The sequence below is a fragment of the Peromyscus maniculatus genome, chromosome 9 (assembly GCF_049852395.1).
Source record: "Peromyscus maniculatus bairdii isolate BWxNUB_F1_BW_parent chromosome 9, HU_Pman_BW_mat_3.1, whole genome shotgun sequence".
Taxonomy (NCBI): domain Eukaryota; kingdom Metazoa; phylum Chordata; class Mammalia; order Rodentia; family Cricetidae; genus Peromyscus; species Peromyscus maniculatus.
In genome coordinates, this window is record NC_134860.1 from 16475487 (window position 1) to 16503193 (window position 27707).

Below are 27707 nucleotides of genomic sequence, written 5' to 3' on the forward strand. Positions count from 1 at the left end.
TTGTCACAGAAATAAAAGGAGTTAAATTAAAATACCCAGCACCTACATAAATATCTGTGCAGTCCTATAGTCCCAGTGCTTGTTAGATGGAGACAAGAGAATCTCTGAGGATTATTAGAAGCTGGCCTAAAAAAAGAATGTAAGGTCCAGGTTTAGTGAGAGACCTTGTCTCAAAAACTAAGATAGAAAGTGATTGATGAATACACACTGTAGTTGGAATTTTCTCTGGGTCTCTAGCCAGCTCCCAAATGAAGACATGGAGACTTATCATTTATTATGAATACTTGGCCTTATCTTATGCTTGAACCACTAATTCTTTTAATTTAACCCGTTTTTATTCATCTATATTTTGCCCTGGTTTGTTTTACCTTTTTTTTATTCTGTATGTACTACTTTACTGCATCCTCTGTGTCTGTCTGTCTGGCCTCTGGTGTCTCTTTTCTTTCCATCTAGAGCCTAAATTCCTCTACCTACTTACTCTCCCTGCCCAGAAGTCCTGCCTATACCTCCACCTTCACTATTGGCCACTAAGCTTTTTATTAGGCTAATTAGGTGCCTTATGCAGGCAAGGTAAGATAGCAACACATCTTTCCACAATTAAACAAATGCATTGTTACATAGTTAAACAAATATTCTGAAACAACATACAATATTTACCTCTGGTCCAGACACACATATACCTTCACACACATACATACAAACATACACAAACACATAAATTAATAAAAGAATTATGGTGATATTTTATCTGTGTACCCCAATAAAGTCTATCTGAAGATCAGAGGAAAAAGCCAGGCACTATAGTAAACATAGAAATCAGGCAATGGTAGCACATTCCTTTAATCCTAGCATTCGGGAGGCAGAGATCCATCTGGATCTCTGTGAGTTCAAGGCTACACTGGGAAGAGAGCCAGGTATGGTGGCCCATGCCTTTAATCCCAGCACTAACCATGGGGGTCTGGAGGTCTGTACAGACAGACAGGAAGTGATATAACTGGGCAGAGAGAGGAAGTAAGAAGGCAGGGACAGAAAGGCATATAGGCATGGGTTTACAGGAAGTAGGTCTCTCTGGAGGATGAGGGTTGGTAAAGTGAGGTTGGCTGTGCTTGTCTTATTTTTCTGATCTCTCAGTTTTAACCTCAATATCTGGCTCTGTTTTTTTTTTTTTTATTAATAAGACCGTTTAGTAATTCGTCTTAAAAATAATGAATAAATGAATAATAATATATTTAAAGATGAGGCTTCACTGCTAAACAGTAACATGTACAAGTCAGTCTTATGCAGAAGGTTGCTTGTCTACACTAGACATTGGAATAGACTCATTCCTCAGGGGAGAACAAATTTTTTTCTAAGCAGCAAACCAATCTCATTGTCTTCATAGGATTATTTCCTGTCTTCATACAGACTCTGCCCTATGCACCTTTATTGTAAATCTTTCAAATTTTACTTCATATTGAGAAGTTATTTTTCAATGGTAAATTGAAAAGCAGAATAAATGCATCTTCTTTCAAGTCTACCTTTCAATAAATGTCTAAATTTCTAAAGCAAAATGTCTACAGCAGTAAAACGATTATGGATGCATTTGAAATGCCATGAGAAAAGGTACTGGACAGGCTTATTTTGTTATTCTATAAGTATTCTCCTTTTCCAGAAAAAAAAAAGATTAGTTTTGAATTCAGCCATAATCTAATTCAATTATACCCAAAATTCTAACAATTTTCTATAAAGCTTTAAAAATTATGCCTTTGACATGGGCAGTATTAGCCTTTTTAAAAATCCATTTTTCCTCCTTTTGACATTGCCTTATTCTAGATCAGTTACAAATAGTGCAGCCTCAACAAGTTTTTAAAAGCTCAAACATGCAATGAAGCAATGCAGAACAGAAATTAAAATTCGTGTATTAATTTTCTTTGTATTTCTGCAACTATGTATTCTTACCTAGATTTCTCCTGAGACCTCTATATGAATAATTTTGAAATATTTTCCTTACTTAATGGTTCTTTGTTCTCTATTTAATGACTTTTTGTTATGCTAGGGAAATAATATTGAAAGCCAAACGTTCACTGTAAGTTTTAACATTTCTATACAACTGTCAGAGTCAATTTCACTCTCCATGGGAAATTCACAGATACTCCCTCCCATAACTCCTGGGGAATAGCTGGAATTATATAATGACCAAAGTTGGGCAACAGGGCTATCATGAGAAAAAGGATTAATATAGTGAAAAGGAAATGAAATGTTTCATCGATAGTTTCATCGACTATCTGTGACAGGCTCTCTTGAAGTCCCTGTTTAGAGTGTTGGCAAAAGGGATGCCTCTTGGTTTCTGTCTTGTCTTTTACACAACTGGTGTGCGAGTAGGTATAGAGGACACTTTCAAGAATGAAATGTCCAGCTCTCTCCAAGTCCAATCACTCTTTTTCAGGCTGCTTGGTGTTCTCTAGCATATATTAGTTAGAGTATTTGGGTATTTTAGTTACAATATTAGTTGCTTTTCTGTTGCTCAATAAAATACCATAACCAAATCAACTTAAGGAAAAAGGGTTTATTTTGCCTGGTGATACCACTTTGATGCAGGGGCATGGCATGGCAGTAGGAACATGAAATTTGCTGATAACATTTTTCATCTCCATATGGAAATCAGGGGGAGATAAGGAAGTGAGGCAAAGCTACAATCCTTCAAACACCATCCCTAGTAATGTACTTCCTCCACCAAGACCCTACCTCTTAAAGGTCCCATAATCTTCCCCAAAGAGCATGGCAAACTAAAGACCAAACATCATATATGTGTCCATGGACATTTCTCAGTCAAATAACCACAGTTATGGTAGTGGAAGCTTATGGAGAAGGCTGTTAATATTATAACAAACAGAAAGGGTAGATAAGTGATAGATGATGATGATAGATAGATAGATAGATAGATAGATAGATAGATAGATAGATAGATAGATAGATAGATAGATAGATATAGATGATAGGTAGATAGATAAATACATATACATATACATATATTATCTATATACAGTTAAGTTATACATGCATACATGCAAACAGGATTCTTAGAAACTTGCCTTGGAATGTGATTTCTTATTTGAGTTGTAATATAACATGAGTTATGTCAGATTATTTTCTACTGTCAGCATTCTCTTGACCATTTGAAGAAACATTCTACTAAAAGGAGCCAACAACAGAATTTAAAAGCTTATCTGATTATAAACTTAAGGAGGCTTTTTCTCCTGCTGTTCATAGTGACTCTTTCCTTGGCAAACATGCCTCTAACTCTCTAAGGAAAATTTACTCCTCTTGCTCCTCACCTGTGGAGTTTGGAAGAAATTAATCTCTCTACAAACTACCCAGTGGTAGAAACATGACCCTGACCTCAAAATCACAGTGCCTTAGTATGCAGACCGCAGGATTTGGTTAAGAGACAAAATGGCCTTTGACAGAATCTCCTCTTTATTCTAGAAGCTTTCCCTTTGTAGAGGTTAAAATGTTAGGATTGAGCTCTCATGCTACCAGGAATTTTTATTCGTATTACGTAGAGAAGGTTGGGATTAAAGATGAGGGTTTTAACTTTACATTCTTTAATTCCTATAGTAAACTCAGCCTGAAGCTAGTAAATCTTGGCTATTTTGTTTTGTTTGGATGAGTCCAAAGCCAGATACTCTTTAAATGTTCTTATGCTGAATTGCTTAACTCTCTCACTTAAACTGAAGGAGCTCTAGACACCACTCTAACCTTGGCTTCAATGCAAATAAGTAAATAAACTCAGGAGCAACCTATAATAAAGCACAAGGAGTTTCTGTAATGGACTACATCTACTTTTTCACAAATATGATAACCTTTTGAAAATAGGATTTTATTCATATTATTTCCCTTCTTAATACGCTCCATCTTTTCAGTGCTGGAGAAATAAAATCCAGTCTCTTTTCAATACCCACTTCCTGCTGCTGTCACCTGTTGCACACATTCCTACTTCTATCTATTGGCCTATTATCTGCTCACTCATTTTTGCATCAGGGCTTATGCAATCATTGACAACTATTTGCATGGTTCCCCTTATATCGCAGGTTTAGTTTTGGTGATTCTATCCTAAATAATTATGGCAACTATAGCTAATAATCATGAGTTGTAAATTGAAATTTGCAGTGAGAGTGAATCTTTACTATTTAATCTATAAAAAGACAACACTATGAAGTAATAGGTACATTTAACTAGTTTGATAGTGTAATCACTTTGCCTACATATATATGTAATATATGTATATGTATATATATAAAACCTATATAATTCTAACACATAATTTTTTTGTCATGTATAACTCAATTTGTAACTGGAAAAATAACTGTTTCTATGCTTACTTTACAGTTTCTAATTCAGTTTCATTTCATTTCATTCTATCACTTTTAAATTATGAAATCATTCTAGTTCTTAATCTTTCTCATTTCCTTAGTCATCTCCAATTGTGCTTGTATTAATGTGAATTTGGTAGCCACAGAAACCCTTTCCTTTTTCCTACTTGCTGCACGGTAGATATTACAATAACAAATGTTGCAAAGAAACTAACACCGAAAGCAAAATTCAAAATTGTTAAATAGATAAGCCACAAAATAACATTCTCCTTGATTCAGTTCTTTCTGCATATTGTGCAATGCTTACTTCATGTCTTTGAAGATAATTGCTTTCCATACAGGTCCTTTTGAGATCTCAATTGCATGCTCTCCTCCCCTCCACTTCCCTCTCCTTTTCTTGGCATATACTTTCAGATTTAATGTGAAAATACATTAATCCTGTTTAGTTTAAGTCGAGACAAATTCTCTCACAATTTTTGATAAATTTGAAGTCATTAATTTTCAAAATAAAATGTCTCTTGTGAAGCCATGCTTTACCATCATCTGAAATAATTCTGCTGGCTGTTAATTGAGAATTTCGACCTAATGAGATTTCTTCTGCTTTTACTTAAAGAAGGAGATATATTAGTCAATCTGTCTTTAACTTAAAATAGAAGATCCTATGTGACAAATAGTCCAAAATTTGGAAATTTTCTCTTCAGCACACTAACCCTTGCACTATACACTCAATCCACAGTATACTTTGCTACTTCATCTCAAGTAAAAATAGCTCACATGGAAGAGGCAACACCAGATCACCTGGCTTGACAAGAAGGAAGAGCTTGTGTATTACAGAATCATCATTGTGACAAAATTTGTGACTGAAGTAACTTACAGGAAGTGCGTTTTATTTCGGTTCAGTCTCAAAGGACTTCAGTGCCTCCCACATGGAAGACAAGTGCAAGTAGCTCAGCCTGTGATAGTAGGAGTCTGAGACAAAGTACCTGATCACATCTTGGAGGATCAAGAATCACAGAATGGGACCACAAGGCTAAGGTCTTCAAAGTATGTTCCTAGTGACCCACATCCAGGATCTATGTCATCCATCTCTGAGGTCTAATAGTCTGCAAAATAATGCTGCCAGTTATGGACCTAGTGTTCAGATTTGTGTGGCTCTAGGAGACATTTTACACTGAAACTGTACCGTTCTGTGCCTTATAATATGGTCATGACTATCACAGAAAGAAAAATGCATTCAATCCAATTTCAAATATCGTCACAGCATTAAGAGTCTCCAAAGAGTTCAACAAATATAGACTTCGAATTATTTTTTGAGAATCAAGGCACAACCTGATCTTGAGTATCTATAAAATCAACAAATAAGTTAAATACTTAAATTATGTAATAACACAAAATAACCATTTCCACTGAAAAAGGAAAAGTTGGAGGATAACAGTTGTAGCTGGCAGGGTGAAATAAACTCACCAGAGCAAACAAGTAATGCTGCAGATCATTGTGCAGAATCGGGGTATGTCATGGGATGGTCTGAGCTCCAACTGGTCTCAGGAGCCCCTTTCTTACAGTTTTGCAACTGGTAGCACACATGAACTCCCTTTTGTGCTTAAGAGCGTATAGCTGTCTGCAGTAGATATTACACTTTCTGGCATCTGGCATCTTAAAAACCCTGAGGTCTTCTTTGTAACTTGAGTATATCCTCACAACTTTATATATTGAGTACTCACATCCTCTCAGAAGGAACTCCTATTTCATTATACATTGCCCAAACTCACATTTTTTTTGGAACCTTGGTGCAGACTCCCAATGACCCCAATCACACTTGCATTTTACGTGCCTGAAAAAATAAAACCGTATAGACAACATTAAGCTTTGCTACCATTTGGAGATAGAGCGTAAGCCCCTAAGACTATGGTTACAATAGGCTCTAAGTCTCTAGGTAACTGAACCTGGAAAAAACATTCACATAGGTGGTCTTGTTTAAGCAAATACCATGGAGACCTCATATTCTCATGAACTTCTTTCTAAATGGAATATTTCAAAATGGACTTGCATTTCAAATGAATTTTGCATTTTTGGTATGAATTTGCATTTGCCCTAGAGCTTTGCTACCCTTGGTGGGTCTTGCTCTAAAAGCATCTTTCATGTTGTTCCACAGCAAACTTTGTCTTCTCTTTGATACTGCTCTTCTCTTTAATAACTATAGCTGTCTGGTCCCCTTGCTTTATCTACATCTTTAAGTGAACTCATATTCTTTCCTCACTTTACTTTTCTATGATGATTTTTGCTCTGAAATCTCACTACAAACCTGGTTACAGTGAGCAAGTGTCATATCACAGCCTAAATGTTGTGATGTTTTGAATTTTCTCCTATCAAATTAATTCATGCTTTAAATTTGAAATGAGCTTCATGTAAATATTCAGGACATGAACAGAATGTTACCCATTTCTTTCCAAAGTATAACACAACAGCCTTTAGTCTAGTTCCCACTATATAATCTTTGTCTTCATCTGAAAGCTCATGAGTTCAGTCTTTATGTGTTCAACTCTTCTGGAATGTGTCCTTCTGACCTCCTGCTAGAATTAACTATCATACTCTGCTTACAGCATTTTAGGGATTCTCAAGCTTAAACCCTGCCACATTACTCCTGAAGGCTCTGTGGGTCCCATTAGCCACACAGCGAGGTAACACCACCATTATTCTGTAACAACTTTTTGTGTTATCTATTTTTTTTCTACTGTAAAATATATGTGGCAGAAGTAGCATTAGGGAGAAAGGACTTATATGTTGGCTTGTCCTTTGAGAGGATTTCTGCTTCAGGGTAGGGAAGGCATTGATACACAGGTACATGGTGACAAGAACATGCAGCTGCCACTCCTCACATGGGAACAAAAACTGATGCCAGAACCGGAGGTGACTATATTCTTCAAATTCTTGCTCATAGTAACCTATACCTGCTAGTCCATGTTATAAAGTTTCCATTATCTTCTGAGACAATGCCATCATCTGTGGACCAAGTGTTCAAAGACACAAGTTTGTAGGGAGCAGTTTCCATGCAAACCACAACAGTATCTTATAAAGCAGGATAAAAGATGAGAATGATCCTTTGGCTGGTTTATCCAGCAATTCAAAGCAGTAGTTTTCTATTTTGGAGCACATATCTTGTTGATGTAGCTTCCCTCAGGGTTGCAGGGTAACTAGAGCAGTTTCTAAACATTGCATGCAAATATTGAAGCATTGAATTGAAAAAATGGGTACTCTTTCAGCCTCTTAAGAACAAGAAAGCATTTCCAAGGCCCCCAAGGAAATGTCCATTCATACCGTATATTGGAGTCACATGTCTCCTCTCCAATACATCACTGGGAATAGAAATGAGGTTATAGTGCTGAAGTTACTGAAGCACAATGCTGTGTGCTAGATGGTGAATCACACACACACACACACACACACACACACACACACACACACACAAACATGCAGGCACATACATGTGCATGCATGTGCACACCTACATAAAATCAGGGCTCTGACAAGCAGAAAACAGGAAGGAGAGATAGAATAGACTCTGGAACCACCTCTGCTGCATCTGTCCAGGTTTCCTACATGAAGAAAAGTTTGCTTCTATATTCTCTGAACTCTTCTCTTTAATTCTATTACATCATTAGCATTTTTCCATGCTTGTATAATCAATATATATAATTTTATTATGCAGAAGTTAAAAGTTTTATGAAATAGCCGGGCGGTGGTAGTGCACGCCTTTAATTTCAGCACTCAGGAGGCAAAGGCAGGCAGATCTCTGTGAGTTCAAGGCCAGCCTGGTCTCCAAAGCAAGTTCCAGGAAAGGCACAAAGCTACAGAGAAATCCTGTCTCGAAAAACCAAAAAAAAAGTTTTATGGAATAATATTCCACTCATTGTAATAATGCTGTTTTGATAGACATTTAAACTTTTTCCTGCCATGGTAGCTGGGATACATACAAATGAAGTAATGAATACATGTTGACTAGAGAGATAACTTAGATAGGTAAACAGAGTAAGATATAGATATCTAGGTAAATAGATGATGGGTAAGCAGATAGATGAGAACAAAGTATAGAATAAATTTGGAAATAATAATGTAGTCTTCTTTCCAGAATACATCAGAGTCAGAGTTTGGCTTCATATGAGCATACTTCTGTTGAGTCAGTTAGCCCTATTCCATGTATTTTTAGCATGTGATATCATGTCTTTTAATTCATAAAGACTCTGTAGTTTCAGTTTTGATTTCTTCTTTGACAGACTATATTTAGAAGATTTTTTAAAAATTGTGCTGTTACTGCTTTCCAGTGTTATTTTACTCATTTTTAGTTTTATTACAAGCAGTACAGAGGAAGAGCCCACATGGTTTGGAGTTTGAAGTTTTGTTAACATTTTATTTGTGATATAACAAGAATAATTTTAAAATTACCAATTACTGTAGAAGCAAACATGCACTTTATTAGTGCATAAATGTATAATTAAGTATATCATGTAGTCTTTAATTTGTATATACATTGTATTTATTGAGGATGGTAGAATAACCAAAACATAGGTACCCGACATTTGCCTCCTTCTCCACAAAGAAGCAGAGTAACAAATAATGGCTTTGTTTTGAAATGAATGATACTGAAACTCTATAATGAAGAAATGAGAACCTCATGCACAGAGATACAACCTCTTCTCTATTTATCTGGCTGTGGATTTTACTCAGATAGGATGGAGAATAAAGGGGCACTTCCAGGAAGTACTTTTGCTTGATACCCACAATGCTACCACAGATGGTGAGACATCCTAGTGTCGGGTTGGAGAAGCTTGGGTCCCAGTTGGGGAATTTCTTGGAGTCTGTACTATAGCTTTACTTTGAAGAAAAACAATTGCATTTCCTTTGTCTCCAGCCCTGAACTCTAGGACTCTGTGATGGGGTGACATAGTGGGTGGGGGCAGGGGAAGATAAGCTTATACTCATATTACTGCCAAGCAATGTAGTTGTGTGAACTTCAGCTCTAATTGACCCAAGCTGCATAATTAACCCTAGTCAAATTTGTAATCAGAACAAGCCATTTAGCAAGGTGACATTCTAACCCCAAGACACTCCCCCTCCTAAGGTTGGTAGCAGGCCACATGAGTGCCATACTTGTTCCAAGCTGGGTAATCAGCCCCAAATGCCATCCATAATTGTTCAAACATGCTATCCTGATTAGCCAGAGGCACTGAGGTGTCCTCCACCTCTGAACAACACAGGCGTGCATTCTAGGAGACTTGCACTTCCCACCATTGCTAGCAACGAACTCACCCAAGCCACTGCTGGGCCCATGAGACTGTCAACACTGTGCCATATGTCCCTGGCACTACCACTCCATTGGCAGAGTAGCTATACTGAGATTCCTCTAAGGTACCCAAATGGAAACAAAGCCTATATATCTCACCAAACCAATATCCAGTCACAGGACTAACATTTATTATGGAATACACCTTGCAAATTGTCAGAGACAGTTGAGCCACCAAAACACAAATCTCAGTATAATGTGTATCAGTTTATCAATGTTTCAAAATACCTGAGGATATAAGCATAAAAGATATATTGATTTGTGATCTTCTAGGTTTGAGTCCATGGTTGCTTGGCTCTGTTACATTTTGAAATACAGTGAAGAAATATGTCACAGTAGGGAGTATATGACAGAGGAAATGCCTTACCTCATCATAGATATCAGTTATAAGGAAGAAGTCACAGGCAGTCTCAACATCTTCTTCAAGATCATATCCCAAATAACCTAACCTAACTTCCATTTCTGTAGGCACCATTTCCTGAAGATTTTCTTCATCTTCCAATCATGGTTCAGGTCGTATGTAGCCAAGCCATCAAAACCCAGCCCTATGGGAAACATTTGATAACTAAGACATGCTATAGCTTCAGCAGAAACTTGAAAAGGAATAATACACAATGCATTCCAAGGCATACAACTCTAGCAGAAGTCAACCAAGAAAGAGTATTGATGACATACTTAATGAAGAACCAAGTCAAATAGAAATTCAATTGAAAGCTTTAACAAGAGACTAGAATAATATGCTCTTGTGTCTTCTAAAAACCCAGCCAAAAAAGAAAAAGGAGAAAAGGAAGAAGGAGGAGAAGAAAGTTTTTGAGATCTCTGTGAACCTTCCAATAAAGGAGTATGCAAATTTTATATTTGAAAGAAAGAAAGGAGGAAGGACATAAAAGAAAGTGCTCAGAAAAACTGCAAGTGAATAAATTTCCATAATTTAGGGAAAAGAAGTGGACAGATAGGACCAGGACATCTCTACTTCTGTAAATAGACACAGCAAAAATAAGTCCTCAGATGGCATATTAAACTAAAACTAAAAGTATAAGGAAAAGAGAAAATTGTAAACACTCTGAGAGAAAAGCACCAACTTCCTTAAGGCTACTCTCAGTAGTCTAGGAACAAGCTTCTCAACAGAAATCTTGCAGAGCAGAGGGAATCAGAATAGCACACTACAGGTACTGGAATAAAATAATTACAACAGAGAAAAGGATATCCAGCAAAGTTGTGCTCCAGAAAAAAAAAAGGGGGGGGTACTCTTCAAGATGAGAAACAGCTGAAGAAACACATCACTTTCAGACCTGCTCTACCCAAGATGTATAAGGGAATTCTATGTGAAGTGAAAGACAATCGCCACTATTTTCATAGCCAGAACTTAGATGCCCCTAAACCCAAGAATGGATAAAGAAAATGTGGTACATATATACAATGGAATACTACTCAGCAGTAAAAAAGCAATGACATCATGAAATTTGCAATTTCTAAATGGAAGGACCTAGAAAATATCATCCTGAGTGAGGTAATCCAGACTCAGAAGGACAAGCATGGTATGTACTCACTCATAAGTGGATATTAGATGTAAAGCAAAGGATAACCAGACTATAACCCACAGCTCCAGAGAAGCTAGCTAACAAGGAGGACCCTAAGAGGGATGAATGGATCACCTTGGGAAGGGGAAATAGATGAGATCTCCATGAGTAAACTGAGGATGACGAGGAGGGGGCAATGAAGAGTAGGGGATAGGGGATAAGAACATAAGGGAACAGGATGTTCAAGCTGGAACAGGGACAGAGTGGGAGAGCCATGAAAGAAATACCATGATAGAGGGAGACATCATGGAAATAGGGAGAAACCTGGTGCTAGGGAAGTTCCTAGGAATCCACAAGGATGATCCCAGCTTAGACTACTAGCAATAGTGGAGAGGGTACCTGAACTGGATTACCGCAGTAATCAGATCAGTTAATACCTGTAGCTGAAGAATTTCTCTCAAGCTCCCACCAAGCCCCACCAGTCCAGGAGCCCACTTATAAAATAAACACAACGACTCTTATATTATTTAAACTGCTTGGCCATTAGCTGAGGCCTACCATTGTCTAGTTCTTACTCTTATACTCAGCCCATTTCTGTTAATCTATATGTTACCACGTGTTCCGTGGCTTTACCTGTTGCCTGTTTACATGATGCTCACTGAATGGCAGCTGGTGTCTCCCTTTCCTTTCCCTTCCTCTCCTTTTCCTCTCTCCTCTCTGCTAGTCCCACCTATACTTCCTGCCTGGCCACTGGCTAATCAGTATTTTATTTATACAAAGCGATATCCACAGCAAATACCCTAACTGTCATCATAGACACTTCATCCAGTAACTAATGGAAGCAGATGCAGAGATCCACAGGCAAGCACCAGGCTGAGCTCCAGGAGTCCAGTTAAAGAGAGCAAAGAGGGATTCTAAGAGCAAAGGGCATTAAGACCATGATGAGGAAACCTACAGAGACAACCAAACCAAACTATTGGGAACTCATGAACTTTAGACCAACAGTTGTGGACTATGGGACTGGACTAGGCCCTCTGCATAAGCAAGACACTTGTGTAGCTTGATCTGCTTAAGGGGTCCCTTGGCAGTAGGATCAGGATCCATCTTGGTTCATGAGCTGGTTTTTTGGAGCCCGCTACCTATGTGGGACACCTTGCACAGCCTTGATGCAGGGGGAGGGGCTTGGACCTGCCTTTACTGAATGTACCAGGCTCTGCTGACTCCCCATGGGAGGCCTTACCTTGTTGGAAGAGGGAAAAAGGGGTGGGTTGTGGGGGAAGGATGGAGGGGTGGGAGAAAAGAAGAGGGAGGGGATCTGTGATTGGTATGTAAAATGCATAAAACATTCCTTAATAAAAAAAATCAGATCAGAAGTAAAAGTGTAGCTCAATGATAGAACATGAGCATTTGTCTAGCATGTACAAAGCCCAATGTTCAATCTCCAGCACTGCAAACCTGAAATAAAATGAATCTATAGATTAGAATAAGTAATGTTATATTTGTTAATCCAATGACTTTGTAGCTTAATGAGCTGATTAACAGACATAATGAGAAAAATCAAAACATTTACTAATTTTCTGTTAAATTCATGGTGAGCACTTTCCCATTTGGGGTCCATAATCAACTAGAACTATAAGGCATGGATGCCTTAAGCAGTGGTGATTATTTCTTTGGAAGAAAAAAAGAAAAACACCCACAACAGTTCTGTTGGAGCAGCAATATAAAACCACCTAGTGTAAAGAAAACTAAAGTTGATATTATTTTTTATCAGTAACTTGAGAAATTTGCTATGAAGTTGGTGGATTAGGTATAGATTGTGTTAGTTACTTTTCTGTTGATATGATAATATACAACAACCAAAAGCAACATCAAGAAGAAAGGGTTTATTTTAGCTTCTCGTTCCAGAGGGTCTATCATGGCGGGCAGGGCATGCATGGTGACAGGAGCAGAAAGCTAAACTGAGCACACCTTCATCTTCATAGGATCAGAGACAGAGGACAGGATATGGAGAGAGGCTATAGCACCTCAGTGCCGACTCTAACTGATGTCCCTCCTCCAGCAAGACTGAACCTCCTATGGGTTCCATAACCTCCCAAACAGCCCCACCACCAATAGAAAAAAAAAAAAAGATAATCACCATCATGAATCTACACAAAAAAATGTAAGACTCACAGGAGGAACTTGTTATAAAGGAAGGAAGCTAATGTGGACAGACATAGTAAGTGTTCTGCTTCACAGATGGGAGCTAAAAAACATTGACCTGAGTGTGACATGATGAGTTTCAGAGGTTCAGAAAGGAAGAGAGGAAGGGTATGGGAAGTGACAGCTGAAAAATAGGTAAATGAGGCAGTTTGTCAGAAGGAATAATTTATGGTCTCTCTCAGCTCATACGGGTGATTAGATGACTGTGGTTTACATGATCATTATACATTTTATGAAGATTTTGTAGAGAGAAGCATGAGGTACCCATACATAAAAAATTTAGAAGTGAATACTAATTACACTGACTTTATCAGTATTATATAAAGTGTCAAAACATCACAGCAAACCCAACATGTCTAAATTATAAATGCTGTTCAAAATCAAAATAAAGCATAAAGAACTATGAATCTCATTTTTGAACTCTTGACTTGAAAAATTAGAGAAAAAATTTTACATTACATATTTTAATACATAATGGTCTAACATTTTACCTCCATTGTCAATGTTAACTATAGTAAATATATTCATCCACTTTGTCTTATTTAATGAGTCTAGTCTTAGATTTCACATTAGTTGTTATTATGGACGGTTAGTCAAAGTCTCATTAATAGACATATAGCCAGTAGAATTTGATAGATTTGGTGGTATTCCATCTTATGAGGCACATCATCATCATCTGAAATTTCTGTCTTGAAAGATTTTCTCTTAGAATTGCCATTCTTATATCCAAGCATCATACTGCCCGATACATAGGACTATCAGAATGCTTGCTATAGGTGTATACAATCTGACGTAAAGCCAGCCTCTCAGCCTTCCCATCTTAGGCTCCCCAAGCATATGAGTGATTCTGAGGCATTCAGTGTATTATGAACTATATGCACACAGCTTCTCCAAATTCATACACTGAAATCCTAACTTCCAAGATGATAACATTTGAATGTGGCTCTTTGGAAAATTAAGTAGGTGAGAAGAGTAGAGCTGTCACTGTCAGAATTAGTGTCCTTATAAAAATAAAAACAGGCCACTGGTAGCTCTCTCCTGCCAGGTGAGAATGTGAAGGGAATTCAACAGTTTCTAATCTATCAGAAGATACTCCTTAAGATGCAACTATGCTGATAGCCTGATCTTAGACTTCTATACAAAATATTACAGTCCCTTGTTGATAAACCAGCAACTTACAGCATTTTATGTTTTTTTGCTGCCTGGACAGACTAAAACTAAGATTTTCCCATGATTCTGAGATATCATGGAATGTGGATGAGAAAAATCTGCTGTCCCTTGTGCACAGAGGCTGCAAAATGTTTGAGTCTGACATGGGTAATCTTTGATGGTGTTATGCATCAGTAGTAACAGGACAGATAGATACTGATCCTGGAAACCCTGCCTCACTGCCACTTCCATGTGCTCTGGAAAACACATCGACTCTTGTTTGATGAGTATTTATCATTTTAGACACGTATTACATCTATTAAAAATTGTTGAAAAGTCTTTGCAATTCCTGTCAGATTCTAATGTAGCTAAATTATTTGTATCTGATATACATTATTTTGAAGATTGACTCATGTTCATTTAATATGCCTTTGTCAAACACCATTTGAAATGTGTTTTGTTCACATGTATTTTAGTCAGAATTTGGACAACACTATAATAATAATTTATATCTACAACATTTCTGGAATATTTCTATTCTCTTCTTGCCTAGAAAACATGATCTGTGCTGGACTGAAACAGGAAAGAGCTTCTTTCTGGGACCATGTACTGGTTGGGTGGAGCAAGTGCTCTCAGCCTCAGGCAGTCCTTTCCTATGAATGGTCCTGGGTAGACAAGGTGCTTTCAGACAGGGAGTCCTGCCCTACAGATGCTCCTCAGTGTGGCAAATGATCTTGGACACATGCAATCATGCCATACAGATGGTCCTCAGTAGAGCAGGTGCCCTCAGACACATGCAGTCCTGCCCTACAGATGATCCTGGGCATAGCATGTGCCTTCACACACATGCAGTCCTGCCCTACAGATAGTCCTGGGTGAAGTAGGTATTATCAGAAACAGATAGTCCTGCAGTACCAATGGGGCTGAGTGGGGTAGGTGCTCTCAGACACAGGCAATCTGTGAGAGGCTAATAATAGGCATCACAAAATAAATAAACAAATAAAAATAAAAACTTGGTGAAATCTGGAAATTGTTAAATACCATGACAATTATTTGCTACAGCAATTTTATAGAAACTCTCTTAAAAAACCTTGGGCAAAATTACCATTGATTAGATTTTTTTTTTCTTCAAATTCCTTTACAGTTTATAGACTGTTAGGCTTATGTTGCAAGCACCTGTACTTTCTTACTGGGCCAGATCACCTGCTATGGCAGCGAGGAATTAAACCAGGATGGTTGGAGAGGCCACAGCAAGACTGAGACTATGACAATTTTATTGAGAGAAATCAGATTTTTTTAATATCCTTATCAGAAACAGTATATAGTAACTATTGCCAGGATACAAAGATGTTTGCAAACTTACAGGGTAAACAGAGTAATGTCTAAGACCAATTGTCCTGTCAAGCTTTCATATTTCCTTGACTTAAGGGAACATACAGGGAAACAAAAAGCAGCCTCAGCCCTTCACTGCCCAAGGGAGTGCCTTGGTCTCTCAGGAACTGAAAGGCACACTATGCCCCAGGAGCCATGGACTCTAACCTGAAAAACCTCTGACACATGGCTCTCAAGGCAGCTAGGCCAGGCCAACTTCATGATTCCTTGCATTATGTTTGCTATTTTAATCAACAATAGTAATTTATATATTCTAGAATTGCTATTTATTTCAGCATAAAAATAAAATTTCAGACATTACATGCCATCTTCTTATAAATTGCAAATGTTTCTTGTTCTCGATATTATTTAAATTAAGCATGTCCTTATGTTATTTGTTTATTTAAAGAATCAATTATTTTTTACATTTTAGACCAATAGATTTTAATGTAGTGCTATAAAATTTAAATACCTTATATTTCAGATTCTATGTTTGAAATTAACTTTGAAACTTCTTGTAAATTTTGCTGTAGTAAAATAACAGTGACAGTCAGATAGAAAATGTGCTAAATATTTCATTTTGTAAATACATATACTGGGTGCTCCATATATTTCAATCATAATAACACCACAGCAGATTGAATGCAGAACCACACTGGATCAATATTTTCAGTTCTATTCTTAGTGTTACTTTCTAATAAATTTCTTTTTCCATTTATGTTTAATTCATCTTACTCATTAAGTTAGGATTGTTTTATTCTACTTTATAATATGATGGTATTTTTATTGTTCTATCCAAAGATAAAACTAGGGACATGAATCTGCCCAGCAAATCTTTTATTGTTGAAGATTATTTTTTTAAATATTTTTGCTGAGGTTTTATTTCCTGTAAATGACCTAATTTATGTTATTGGAGAAATATAATTTGTGAACTTCAGCATTGATGTCTCCACCCGCTTTTCAGATAGAGTTCTGTGATCATTATCTTGATTGTCAACTAATGGGATGTAGAATCACCATGGAATCAAACCACTGCATGACTATGAGGAATTTTCTAGATTAGGTTAATTGAAGTGGGAAGACCCATTCTAAATGTGGGCTGGACAATTCTCTAAATTGCTATCCTAGACTGAAAAAAGGAAAAAAAGTGAGGTGAATACCAGCATTCTGTTGTGTGATATTTTGTTTGTGCTCTAACAAATAAAGCTTGCCTGGAGATCAGGGGGCAGAGCTAGTAGCTACTATTTAACCATAAAGGCCAGGTTGTGGTGGCATCACACCTTTGATCCCAGCACTTGAGAGGCTCACAACTTTAATTCCAGCACTTGAGTGGCTCACAACTTTAATCCTAGCACTTGGGAGGCTCATGCCTTTAATCACAGCACAATTGGGGTATGGAGACAGTAACATAAGGTGAGTGGGAACAGAATTTCAACCCATTCGGTCAGAGGACCCAGAGAGGTAAGAAGTCACTGGTACTACTCCTTTGCTTCTCTGATCTTTCAGTTACTATCCCAATACTGACTCCTGGTTTTTACTGATAAGACTGATTAGATTCATGCTTCAGTGTTCATCTCTTTCACTTCCTGACTGAGAATGATGTGAACAGATGCCTCAAGCTCTTGCCACTATGGCTTCCCTGCCAAGGTGGGCTGTATCAGGTGAAGTGAGAGTCAAATAAACTCTCCCTTCCTTTCGTTGCTTCTTGTTATGTATTTGGTCACAGTGATGAGAAAAGAAAGCAATACAAGGCCCAAAGCTGAATATAGTAGTCATGATCTAGTTGGCTGTGTTTGCAGTTTCTGGATGACTTTCTGGGGGTGTGCATATGTATGATCAGTGTGCAACAGCAATAAAACAGGCTATTTGTCCAGTGGTCATATGACTTTAGAAAACAAAACTCAGCTTATTAAATGTTTCTGTAATTCAGCTCTTGCAGAAGGTCCCAGATCTCCAGTACAAGTGACCTGCATCCTAAAGCTTTCTTTGGAGCAGTGGCAAACTGAAGGAACTTCCCACACAACCTAAGCAGCTGCCCTGCTGAAACTTGAGAGCAGCACTACAACTTTTTTCAAGGTATTCTCAAATAATCCTTGCATATTAAGCACCATTATTCTCCAGAGATGTGAGGAACAATCCAGTAGGATTATTTAATTTAATATTAGACAGAGAAGCATCTTTCAGGAGAGAGTTTACCCCGCTGATTAAAAGAACACATCGGTCTTAAACAATAGTTAAGATGAGATGGGGAGATGAGGCTGCCTTTTAAATTACTATCCAGAGAGTACTTGGGAAAAGTGTAACAAGCTCAAAATGCAATTCACATCTCATGACAACACTTTAATTGTTGCAGGATGAATTTCTGAAGATCAAGAGGATCTGAGGACAGTATGGTAATAACAGTGTGGAGTGAGGTGGCTGGACTGAGGACATCCTCAGGGAGTCTGGAGAGAGGCAGTCAGAGGGGCAACACCTGGATCCAATGAATCAATATCTGAGACCACACCAGTAGAGCTAGTACAAATAAGCACCAACATAGATAAGAGCAGATTAGCAAAAGTACAATGAACTGGGATAGACAGGGTTAACTAAGAAGGCAAATCTTACTAGAGCTCACATGGAGAAAGTGTATCATTAATCTCTTTATAAGTGGGTTAAGTTAGGGGAGTGCTTCCAGGTAAAATGAATGTTCTAGGCCAAGGTCAAAGGCAATGTGCTTCTCCAGACTGTATATCCTTAGCGGAACTTTACTTTGTCTAGAGCTGGGTTGTTTAAAATCACTTTTGATTAAATTTGAAGAAGTTTATTTTACAACCCCCTTTTATTTGATTTAATTATTTTCAGTATTGGGGGTTGAACTCAGAGTGCTGCATAGGCTAGACAAGCGCTTTGCCCCTGAGCTACATCACAGCCTCCTTGACTACTTAAGCTGAAATCAATTACAGTTAAAGTAAGTTTAAAATTTACTGTCCCACTCTCACTAGCTACAGTTTAAGGATTCCCTAGCCACATGTAGCTAATCATGGCTGTTCTCTGAAAACCACATAATGAAGATGCCCAACAACAGACAAATTTCTACTCTACAGTGCAGCCACAACTCAGAGGTGTAAGACCTCCCACAAGGGGAGGGTTTGCTTTGGGACTCTACTCATATTTGTTTTCAAATACATATTTTTTTGTCTAAACTTTTGTATGTAGTTCATAATGTACATGATAATATCTGTAGATTGTGAAAGGCAGATGGTTTATATTAAACTTTTATTTTTGAGACTAGAATACAAATTCTTTCTTCCATTTCCCCCCTCCAAATCCTCTCATATACCCCTTGCTCATTTAAAATTCTTGGCCTCTTTTTTAATTAATTTTTGTGACAGGCATGTATGTATTTGTACATATGTATATATTGCTAAATACAGTCTGGTCAGTATATATTCTTATGTATGTTTTCAAAACTGACCATTTGCTATTGGATAACAAATTCATATGCTGTTGTATATTTAGTACTTAGCACAATAGAATAATGATTTTTTCTTTATTTTGCTTTTAACTAATGTCCTTCACAAAATGTAATGCAAAAAATTCTTTGAATATTGTTTTTTACTAGAAATTTCACACTACATCAATGTTCATTAGCTAATTGCTATCTATCAGAGTCATCTGGTTGGGTCGTTGGAACTATGCACTACAGAGACAAGGACTTTCTATTACAGGGAGGAGAGATTCCTACACATATTTCAGTGAGCAAGTAACATAAAAGTGGACTTTTCCATATGAAATATTTGTTGGGGACATGTATGATTTGAAAGACAATGTCAGTCTCTAGTTTACGCCCAACGGTTGATGAAGGCCTGCATATTAAAGCTATAGCTACAAAGGAGTATTTGATTAACTACTTGGCACACACATTTAGAAATTTTATGTTAGGAGGAAGCTAATAAGGATAATGGCATAAAGAATTTCTCCTTTGGGTGTGTCTTATTATGTTATGCATGCTTGTTGCATCTTGGCATATGCGTGAGCACACACATATGTGGATGCACCTGTGTGCAGATGTTGACCTTGGGTGTCTTCCTCGATCATGCTCATCTTCATTTACTGTGGCAGGGTCATTCACTGAACCCACAGCTCACAGATTTAGCTAGTTTAGCCAGCCAGCTTGCTTCAAGGATCCTGTCTCTGTCTCTGCAGCCTTGGGATTAGAGGTAGGTAGCCTGGACTTGAATACTGGGCATCCAAATCCTGGCCCTCATGCTTGCATAGCAAGTGCTATGTGGACTGAACCATTTAATCTAGCCCAGTATTAAGCACTTTAACAGAGAAGAGCAAGGTAGTACACAGGGAGTGAGAAAGAAGGCCAATGGGATAGGTCTTGAAGTCATGCTCTACTAATCCAGACTGAAAGTTAGAGGTGGAGCTGGAGAGTTAACAGTAGGTCTCAGGGGATAAAAGCCGTTTCATTCTGATCTATCAGACATTAAAAATGTGATGGACTCTTGCATTCATCCAGAAGGTAATACATTCTCAATAATCCCTATTGACTCAAGTTCATCCCCCTGGTGTATGTCTGATTGCCATTATCATGTTCTAAAGCACACAGGATGATGGTCCTGAGACTAATCACTTGTCTCTAGACAGCAGTACAATCTATTGATTTTCATGTGATGGAAAGTTTATCAGTGGCAGCTTAGAGAGGGGCAAAACGCAATTTTTTCCAGAAGTAAAACCTGGATTTCTCTTAGATTTAGACGTGATGATCTGGCTCTAGAGTGACACTCTTCTGTGGGTTCCTATATTTTTGAAATATTAACTATACCAAATCACATGTCTTTGAAGGATCTATGCAGGATTACTTTGATCATTTACATAAATGTCCAAGAACATGCCATGATATGTGAGAGAGGCTCTGGAAATAAAGATTTCATTGCCCTTTCTCACTTTAAAATTCCTAATTTATCCTTGGGTTCTGCATTCAAATATGTAACCCCCTTCAGAAATAGTTGTTAAATACAGAATTACAGGAGTTTAGTAATTGGCACAAGCTAAAGTTTTACTGGCTAATGTTTTTATTGTTGTTTGTTGGTTGGTTTGTTTTGGTTTTTTCGAGACAGGGTTTCTCTGTGTAGCTTTGTGCCTTTCCTGGATCTCGCTCTGTAGACCAGGCTGGCCCTGAACTCGCAAAGATCCACCTGCCTCTGTCTCCTGAGTGCTGGGATTAAAGGCGTGCGCCACCACCGCCCGGATGGCTAATGTTTTTATTAAAAAAATGCTATTTACATTTGAACTTGACCCACCCTAACATGTGATAGATAAGAAGCTGGTATCTGTGGTACCTTACACACTCTTTATACCAGAAGTTCTATCCAAAATAGTGTCCCTGAACCTTGAGCTGTACTCTGCACCACCAGTCATCCAGAGTGCAACTCTTGTGCAACTGTGGGACTTGGAGAAGAGTTTGATTTCTCCATGGCCATGAGGGTTTTCTTTACATTGTCAACTTCCACTAGTTCAGTGACTCTCAACCTGTGCATCAAAACTTCTTTAGGAGTCGTTTGACCCTTTCACAGTGGTCACCTAAGACCATTGGAAAATGCAGATATTTACATTATGATTCATAAGAGTAACAAAATTAGAGCTTTGAAGTAGCAATGAAATGCTGTGGATATCGATCTTTATAAATAAAATGCTGATTGGCCAGTAGCCAGGCAGTAAGCATAGGTGGGACAAACAGAGAAGAGAATTCTGGGAACAGGAAGTCTAAGTAAAAGAGATGCTGCCAGCTGCCACCATGAGTACCAACATGTAAGATACTAGTAAGCCACCAGCCATGCAGCGAGGTATAGATTTATAGAAATGAGTTAATTTAAGATAGAAGAACTAGATAACAAGAAGCCTGCCACAGCCATACAGTTTGTTAGCAATATACGTCTCTGTGTGTTTATTTGGTTGGGTCTAAGTGGCTGTGGGACTGGTGGGTGAGAGAGATTTGTCCTGACCATGAGCCAGGCAGGACTGGAGAAAACTTCAGCTACAATGAAATAATTTTATGATTATGGGTCACCAAAACATGAGGAACTATATTAAAGGGTTGCAGAATTAGGAAGGTTGAGCCTTACATAACCTCTTGAAGGATTATTAATCAAAGTCAGAGGAGGCTGATTTACTGACCTGATGCAAGAGAAAGAAAAACAATGAATGTCCCGAAAACTAACTGCCTAGAGAAAAGCACTGTCATTAAATTCAGAAAGCCACATTGAGGACCTTCAAAAGTTGATCTTCCTCCTGACTTATTTGTTTGTTTGTTTGTTTGTTTTAATGATCCAGCCCTATGTGGCTCATTTTTGTTTTTATAGTTTTGTTTGTTTTTTTGTTTTTTTGTTTGTTTGGTTGTTTTTTTTCCCCAATAGGCTGTTATCAACTAAATTTGCAATATATGTCAGGAAAAATAATTTTTCCCCTACAGATAGAAGCAAAAAATAATAAAGCCAAAAAATGTTTCCAATGTCATACAAAGTCTTATCTTCAGAGCTCCCAGGGCCTAAGTGGCTTGAATATCAAGAACAAAGTCATCCTGTTCTTATTCTGAACCACAAATAGGATGCACACAGACACAAAGCACACATGTATAATGCCACTGTTTCCAAGAACCAAATCTCCCTCTGAGTCTCCTGCATGTTTTGGTCTGGGACTGGCTTTTGTGACAAGAATTTATTGAGGGAGAAAAAAACCTGAAAAATGAAAATCCAAAGGTTCTAAAGATGAACGATTAATGTTTTCCAATCTAGAACATAATGAATTTGAATCTCATCTCCTGTGTGCACATCCTTCTGACATGTTGAGTCTCATTTCTCCATTTTGACATCTACTTCTGTGTCTTCCTTGTTAACCACAGCAAGGTTATAGAAAAAGCAACTATATTGTCACACATTTTGTCTAAACAGCCAGAAAATGTTCTTATTGCTCTATTATAATTTTTTGCTGAAAGTGTATCAAACTATGCTTGAACTTTGCACATTTCAATATCAGCAAGGAGAACTCTGGCAGGGACAGCCCTGTTGAATGTCTAGGGATCCTCCTACAGAGCAGCAGGGCAGCCTGGGAAGAATGGGACTACTTCAGGAAGGAGTCTAAAGAAAATGGGTTTCTAGATCTTCTCCTGAAATTGTCCTCAGAGTAAAGATTTTAGCACTAGGAGAAGAAACAGATCAATGCATTTCTACCACATAGCTATTGGTATTTAAAAAAATACTACACAACACTTTCCATCTTGATCACCCATGATTTCCCCAAAGTTGATACTGAATAATTTGTCCCTGAGGCTAAATATCAAATTTTTGATACAAATACAGAAATGTGCTACCATGGAAGAACATTTTTGAAGATGTCAGATTGGGACTTTGAAGTCAACATCCAACAGAGTCCAATATAATTTGAAAATGGCTGTTTTTTATTTGTTTGTTTGTTTGTTTTTGATTTTTTGAGACAAGGTTTCTCTATGTAGTTTTGGTGCCTGTCCTGGATCTTGATCTATAGACCAAGCTGGCCTTGAACTCACAGATTTGCCTGGCTCTGCCTCGTGAGTGCTGGGGTTAAAAGTATGTGCCACCACCGCCCAGGAAAAATGGCTATTTTTTTAAAAAAGTATAATGATCATTTATTCAGTTGTTCTTCCATTTATTGTGAAGAGCCTACAGATGTTAGGCTTGTACTTTATAGTCTTTATCCAGGAAATATATCTGCATATGTCTGGTTTCCACTATAAGGAGGGCAGAATGAGATGACTCAGACCCAGAGGTCAGAGATCAAATCCCCACGAAAGGAAGATTTCCTACCTAGGGAGGCTAAAAGTAGGAAGATCTAGAAGACATGCCCCAAACAAGTCAGCTGAGACACTCAGAGGTCATAAACAGCAGTAAATTCAGAAAACAGTTCCAAAGAACCAAATTTTGTGCCAAGAGATGCTAAGTAAGGAATGAAGTGCATTTCATGTACAGTTGTGGCTGATTGTCAAAATATTCATAGCTGGATTTTTTTCCTTTCATGCTTCAGAGTGGTGGCAGAGGATGTAAGGTTGTGAATAAGTTCTTCTTTCACGAGTCTACTATGAAAAGTGGAGTAAAAGCAAGTAATACTCATATAAGGTATGCATTTTCAGAGGTTTGTGAAGATAAAATGCATGTAAGAGTATATCAACCTCTTCTTTAGAACTTGTGGATCCAATAAAATCCACAGCCATTCCCTAGCATTTCCTTTTATTTTTTCAACATATGTGCATATGCATGTGCACATGCCTCTGTGTGTGTGTTCCAGTGCATGTATGCACATATGTTCAAACATTCTCACTAGTCTTCGTTTCTCAGTGTAAAAAAAAATAACAAAATATTATTTTGAGTTTTTCATTTATTACAATTATTTTCTCATACAATATATCTAGATGACAGTTTCCCCTCCCTCTACTCCCCCCATTTCCTTCCCACCTCTCTTCTTTTCTAGATCCATTCCCCTTCTGTCTCTCATTGACAACCAAACATGACAAAATAAAATTTAATAAGGTAAAATGAAAACCATCACATCAAGGCTGGACAAGGAAAACCAACAAAAGGGAAAGAACACAAAGAGCAGGCACAAGAATCAAAGAGCCACTTTCTCACACACTCAGGAGTCCCATAATAATACTAAACTGAAGGCTATAGTATATATGCAGAAGACCTGGTGACGACTCATGTCAGTGCTACACTTTCTGCTTCAGTATCTGTGAGTCCATATGAGCATTTCTCAGTTAATGTAAAGAGTCTTGTTCTCTTGGTGTCCTCCATGCCCTCTGGCTCTTTCATTCTTTCAACCTCCTCTTTCACAGGGTTCCCTGAGTTCTGAGAAAAGGGATTTGATGGAGACATCTAATTTAGAGTTGTGTCTTCCAAAGACTCTCTCTGAGTAATGTCTGGCTGTGGGTCTCTGTATTTGTTCCAGTCTCTTGCAGGATGAATCCTTTCTGATGATGGCTGAATAAGGCACCAATCTCCGACTATGGCAGGATATCATTAGGAGTTATTTGATCTCTAATTTTCTTTTTACACCAGTAGTATTTTGTTTTACTCTAGGTCTCTGGGCTATCTGGTTGCTGGTTATGGCTCACAACAAACAGTGTTGGGTGTGGTTCCTTCTAGTGGAGCGGGCCTTAAGTCAAATCAGATATTAGTTGGCTGCTCCCATAAGCTCTATGCTGCCATTACCCTAGAATATCTTGCAAGCAACATATTGTAGGTCAAAGGTTATATGCCTGGGTTGGTGTTTACAGTTCTCTTTTGGTTTTCTGAAAGGTACATTCTGCACCAAAGATACTAGAACACAAGGGTGAAGGCTCCATGTAGGTTCCAACTTGACTTTCAATGTTCAATAAGGTGTATGGGTGTTATCCATAGCAATGGGGCTCTGGAGTTAGAAGCATTGCAGAGAGTAACTCACTGTCTTAGCAACAGTCTGAATTGTTTAGGGATTTATATGGGATCCACTTAGCCAACAACCCAATTGAATTCAACCCTGTCCTGGTACAGAAAGACTCATTTGATGACAAGAGATGGCCCACTGGTACTTATTCATCCCCAATTCTTTGGAGACCTCCTTAATATATTTTAGTGAGTTTCCACTGTGCTAGGATTCCATACTATCCCTCATATGCCCCTCAATTTTAGCAGTCTTTCCCCGAATTCCCTCCTTCATCTCTATCTCCCCTCCCCCTACCTACCTGATCCTCTGATTCACATGCTGACCCACCCTCAGTAGACCAACAAAATCTACTTCCCCAATCCTAGGAGATCCATGTATCCTACCTAGTTCATTCCTCTATACACAACCTTCCTGGGTCTACAGATTATAATTTATCATTTATTTAGTGGCTAATATCCACATATAAGTGAAAATACTCCATATATATCTTTCTGGGTCTGGGTTACCTCAATCAGGATGATTTTTCTCTAGTTCTACCCATTTGCCTAAAATTTCATGGTGCCATTTTTTGACAGCCAAGTAATACTCCATTTTTTAAATATAACACAGTTTCTTTATTAATCCTTCCATTAGAGGACTCTAGCTTTTTCCCAGTTTCTGGTGATTATGACTAGAGCAGTGATGAACATAGTTCAACAAGTGTCCTTATGGTAGGATGAAGCATCTTTTGGATATATGCCCAAGAGTGGTATAGCTGGATCCTGAAGTAGATCAATTCCCCAAATATATGAGAAAATGCCATATTGATTTCACAGTGGCTATACAAGTTTGCACACCCAAAACCAATGGAGGAGTGTTCCCCTTACTCCATATCCTCACTGACAGCAGGAGCTATCACTTGTATTATTTATCTTAGCCATTCTGACAGGTGTAAGATGGAACCTCAAAGTCATTTTGATTTGCATTTCTCTCATGATTAAGGGTGTTGAACATTTATTTAAGTGTTTCTCAGCCATTTGATTTTCCTCTATTGAGAAATTTCTATTTAGACCTCTACCTTATTTTTAATTGGATTATTTGGTTTTTGTATATCTAGTTTCATGAGTTCTTTATATATTTTGGATACTAGTCCCTTATTGTATATGGAGTTGGTAAAAATCTTTTTCCATTCTGTAGGCTGCTACTTTGTTTGAATGATGGTGCCTTTGCCTTACAGAAGCTTTTCAGTTTCATGAGGTTCCATTTATTAATTGTTGATCCTAGGGCCTGTGTTATCAGTGTTCTGTCCATAAAGTCTCCTATGCCATTCAATGAGTTCAAGGCTATTCTGCCAATTTCTCTTCTGTCAGGTTCAGTGTATCTGGTTTATGTTGAGGTCTTTGATCCACTCGGATTTGAGTTTTGTGCAGAGTGATAAATATGGATTTATATACATTCTTCAACAGGCAGACATACAGTTTGACCAGCACCATTTGTTGAAAATTATGTTTTTTCTAGTGTGTATTTCTGGCTTCTTTATCAAAAATCAGGTCCATAGATGTTTGGATTTATGTCTGGGTCTTCAATTCAATTTCATTGATTAATATGTCTATTTTTTACCAATACCATACAATTCTGGTTTGTTTTATTTCACTATAGCTCTTTAGCAAAACTTGAAATCAGGGATGGTGATGCCTCCAATAGTTCTTTTATTGTTCAGAATTGTTTTAGTTATCCTGGGTTGTTTGTTTGTCCAAGTAAAGTTGAGAATTGCCCTTTCAAAGTTTATAAAGAATTGTGTTGGAATTTTGTTGGGGATTGCATTGAATCTATAGATTGCTTTTTTTGTAGGATGGTCATTTTTACTGAGTTAATCCTACAAATCCATAAGCATGGGAGATCTTTCCATATTCTGACATATTCTTCAATTTCTCTCTTGAAAAGCTTGAAGTTTTTGTCATACAAGTCTTTCACTTGCTTGGTTAGAATTGCCCAGGACACTTTACATTATTTGAGTCTATTGTGAAAGGTGCTGTTTCCTATATTTCCTTCTTAGTCCCTTTGTCATTTGAATATAGGAAGGCTACTGATGTTTTTGAGTTAATGTGTATCCAGTCCCTCTGCTGAAAGTATGGCCTATCAACCCGCAATTAAAGGATTCAAGTGCTTTCCGAATCCGAAGTCCCAAAGTCTACATTCTGCCAAGAGGAAGCCACATGGTCAGGCCTATCAAAGCAATACCCCTCTTCTGGTACTAACTTATGTCTTAGTTAGGATTTCTATTTGCTGTGAAGAGACACTTGTGGTGGTATTGTGTTCCCCAAAATATTGTGTACTCTAATAAATTTATCT